Source organism: Lolium perenne, chromosome 5, assembly GCF_019359855.2.
Source record: "Lolium perenne isolate Kyuss_39 chromosome 5, Kyuss_2.0, whole genome shotgun sequence".
NCBI lineage: Eukaryota > Viridiplantae > Streptophyta > Magnoliopsida > Poales > Poaceae > Lolium > Lolium perenne.
In genome coordinates, this window is record NC_067248.2 from 214011609 (window position 1) to 214015985 (window position 4377).

Sequence of the window (4377 nt, forward strand, 5' to 3'; positions counted from 1 at the left end):
GCATATGATCTCTTCGAGTTGGCTCATCTTGAACTTGCACTTCATTTCTTCATTCTTCATCATGTTGATGTGTCTTGAAGTAACTTGAGGGCTCACTTCATCTTCATCTAACTTGAGGGTTCACTTCATCTTCATCTTCAAGACATACTTGACACTTGATATCCTTCATCAACTTCTTCTTCTTGTAACCTTGAAGCCAACATATGGTTCAAGCATTGCCTATGGACAACTCCTACAAATATAACTCGATGCAAACATTAGTCCATAGGGATTGTCATTAATTACCAAAACCACACATGGGGGCTCCATGCACTTTCAAAATTTCCTCCATGAAGAGGGAAACTTAGCGATAATGCATCCAGCCACAAACTTATCAGGTAAGGCACACTTAAGGAGTTCAAGCTCTTTCGCAATGCACTGTATCTCATGAGCTTGTTCAGCTACAGAACGGTTGTTCACCATCCTGATGTCATGGAAGTTCTCCATGATGTACAGTTCACTGCCTGCATCGGTTGCATCGAATTTAGCATTCAGTGCATCCCATAGCTCTTTACCGTCTACTATGTGCATATACACATCACATAGACGGTCAGCAAGAATACTCAGTACGCATCCGACGAAGAGAGTATTGTCTTCCTTGAACTTGTTCTGATCTTCGTCAGATATAGTTCCTTCAGGAAGACCATTACTAACATGGAACACTTTCAGATGAGTAAGCCAGATCGTGGCCTTAATCTGCCACCTCTTAAAGTGCACACCGGTAAACTTATCCGGCCTCAGTGCATCAGCAAAACCAGCCATAGTTAACTCAGGAAATTGCCTACAATTAGGTTTTTGGATTGTTGGATAATTAGGCACAAGAGAGTGGATTTGGTGATCATGGGGATACGTGAGCACCCCCTAGACACCGTTGGATGTGCTTTTAGATTCACTCTCCGCGACTAGATGCTCACGGCGAAAAAACGGCCGTGAAATCCCAATGCAAATGCGAGCCGTCACCCATCCCCGTCCCCATCCCCATCTCCAACTCCATGAAATTGAGTACCCCATCCTCGCTCGCTACCTCGCCCTGCTGCCCCTACCTCGCCCCAGTCACCCTGCTGGCTGCTGCCCCTACCTCGCCCCTGTCCTTCACGGCGCCGGCGCGGACGCCCTCGTCAAAGTTCCCCGGCGGCAAGGCGTTGACCGGGGAGAAGGACGGGAAGAATCCGTGCACGCGGAGCACTACCGGCACAGCCCTCGGCACGAGCGCGGCGTCGTCGGTCGCCACCTCCGCGAGCGCGCCGCCGCCACCTCCGCGAGCGCGCTGCTGCCGGCCACCGCCTCCGCCTACGTCGTCGCCCATCGAAAAGGGAAGGGCCGTCCCGACGATCCCCTGCTCACCTTGCGTCGTCGGCTGTCGGCAGTGGAAGGGCCTTCGCCTTGCCGTCGGGCTCGCCGACGATCCCTTCCTCACCTTGCGCCGTCGGGAAGGGACTCGCCCCACTACGAGCTGCTGGGGTCTCGCTCCCGTGGTCCCCGGCACCACTCCTCTTCCCGTTAACTCCCGCTCCTCCCAGGCTCCCTCAATTTCTACATCCAGAAACATCCATGAAAACAGTACCAGCGAAGGGCATGTCGTCGTCCCAGACGGACTCGAGGCGGCGGATGCGGCGGAGGGAGGTGAGCTTGATGAGGAGGTTGGCGTCCAGTCGACGGGCGTGGCGTACCACCACTGGTCGCCGGTGCTCTCCCAACGTAGCGGGCAGTGGGATTCCTCCTCCATGGGCTGCCACCGCTGCTGCTGCTACCAGAGGACAGAGTCCGCCTGCATGAATCAAGAGTTTGAGCCAAATCGAATCACAGAAATTGCAAATTCTGGGCACTACGAATTAAGAACAGAGAGGGATTAGGTATTCTGGAGGTAAGTGGTTCACAGTAAGTCAACTAATCTACTGTCTAGGACTGTCTAGTGATGAGATCCAAGTGCACTGATGAATTTTTCATACATCTGTATATTCTTTTTGATGCATGATGAGTACTGAATTTGTTCATCTGTATATTCTTTTTGATGCATGATGAGAAGCGGGATGTGCTGTGCCAGATCTGACCAGAAAACTCAGCAGATGATCAAAAGAATGATGAAGTTGGGCTGCTCAAATTGTTTGCCAGGATACTACTTTGGAGTAGCGCAAATGACATATCTGATGCGTGCATCTGTTAGTGTTGAATCGTTGTCTGTTGTTGATATTACCACGGAAGAGGAAAATCTGAAACGGGCTCTGTGCGCTGGCGAGCCTGACGTTTTGTGTTATGTTGATCTGGGCAACTCTGAAGAAAATGATGCAGAGGTTTGTTGTTGACTATGCTGAAAAAATCTGGGCTAGATGTCTTATTTATCCAACGCAAGGCTGGGCAGTGGGTTTCAAGAACTTGTCTCTAAATGACGAGGGTATTCTAGTGTTTGAGTGTCAGCATGTGATCGATGATGAGGTGAGTCAATTCTCACTGCTTGAGGTGGCTGTGGGAATTCCTGAACCAGGCTTGGTTGCAATTATATCAGAGACGGGAGCAGCACCTTCCTCGGGGGAGAATAACGAGCAACAGTTCATGACAGTGGCGAGCAACAGAGCATCACCTTCTTGTTCAGGCGAGCGCGTGGAGCAGAGTAGGCGCTGCCGGTTTTGCTTGGTTCCTGCAGCTGATCCGAGGAGCAGCAGGTCGAGGAGGAGGAGCGGCCCTGCCCCGGCGAGCTGTCAAGGAGGAGACTCAGCGTAGCAGAGGACTCGCAGCGCAGGGAGGACGACAAGGACAAGCTTAGGCACGGCCGAGATTAGGCCAGCAGCGAGGTGCGCGCGAGCAGCAGGGGAGCAGCGGCGAGGCATCTGGCCGCCGCAACGAGTCACGGCGCAGGTGCCTCTGGCCGCAGCGGCGAGCTTCTTCTGGCCGCGGCCGCGGCGGCGGACGGCGAGGCAGCTGCGGAGGCGGGGGAGAAAGAAGACCGGAGCAGCGCCGACATATGAAGTGGCGGCCGCTCCATCCAGCAGCGGCGACCTCCTGCGCGTTCGTGATGGTGACGTCCGCTAGCTCGTGCGTGTGTCCTAGATGATGGAGCCCAGACTATTGTAAATCAAAGAAGAAAAGAATCGTTGGCCAACATTTTGGCAGGATGTAGAGTAACTGCTATCTTTCTATTCTCTGTCCATAAGGAAGATGAGTAAGGAGAGAGACTTGTGGGTCTGGTCCACAAGAGAGGACAACAAAGTTTTTCACAGCCGACTAACACCGTTTGACACGTGTCAAGCAGAGAAGGGGTGCTCACGTATCCCCCTGTTCACCAGGCTTCATTCGTTAGGCACAATTTCCATGATTAATTCCAGAATATAAATCATGATGACAGCAACTACTAACATGTGAAACTCGAACATACTAGATGCATTAATGAACATGAATAGTAGCAGGGCAAACGGTACAACATCTATCACTAAACAGATCGAGATATGTCGCACGTACCGATCTTGTGGAGGTGGCGGTGGAGGTGTAGCAGATGATGTCGCAGCAGTAACGTTGTTGATGACAACATTGTTGATGACGGGAACGACGGGTCAAAGTAGACGGTGTTGAAGACGACGGTAGGCAGCACCGCCCGACTTGGACGGAAGGCGACCCGTGATGAAGAACTTGAGCAGTCGCGCATAGCGCTTCCCAAAAACCTAACTCGCCCTCTCCCGTACATGATCGCAAAGGCGAGCGGTTCCGGAGACCTGCTCTCCCGTTCGCCGGTGCACGCCGGCGGGCGGGATGGAGTAGGCTACGATGGCGGCGCAAGCAGAGAGAGGTGGAAACCCTAACTCGTGTATTAGAAGATATTCTGCGGTAGCCGTGCAAGAGATTATATAGGCTCAGGAAACCCTAGGCAACATGGGGCACGCCCACGTCGCGCGCATGTTCAAGTCGGTTACAGATAGCCCACGGTCCGGGAGCGACCCGAACCGACTAACTGCGACGCGTCCGTCTAGGACTCTATTCGTTTTCCTGAACTGCAAAAAGAAAGGAAAGTATCGGCTCGAGGCTCAATCCACTCACCACGAGCGAGGAGGAGGAGGAGCGCGCGTGTACCACTCCTTTTCTCACTCACTTACTAGTGGTGGAACAACCCACCTTATAAGGTGGTCTAACTTCCTCCCAACTTTCCATGTGGGACTAAACTTCCCACCTCTTGCCACTCCCTAGTGAGCTGCCACCAATTTCGGCTCAAACTCACAAGGCTGCCACTATGTGGGCTTTGAGATTTATAGAAAAATCTGAAATCTAGTATGGGCCACTAAATGTGGGCCCAATATTTCAACAATTTTTTGGGCACCAGAAATGTCGTGAATAACCCGACTCGATTCTTCG

At 52.3% G+C, this 4377-nt stretch overlaps 1 long non-coding RNA gene across 1 annotated transcript; it reads left to right on the top strand.

Annotated features, from left to right (window-relative positions):
- Positions 1–1004: 1004 nt before the first annotated feature.
- LOC127301883 (uncharacterized) lies at positions 1005–3274 on the top strand. Its single transcript, XR_011745489.1, has 2 exons — positions 1005–1903; positions 2066–3274. It is a non-coding gene; the product is annotated as an uncharacterized lncRNA (long non-coding RNA).
- Positions 3275–4377: the final 1103 nt, after the last annotated feature.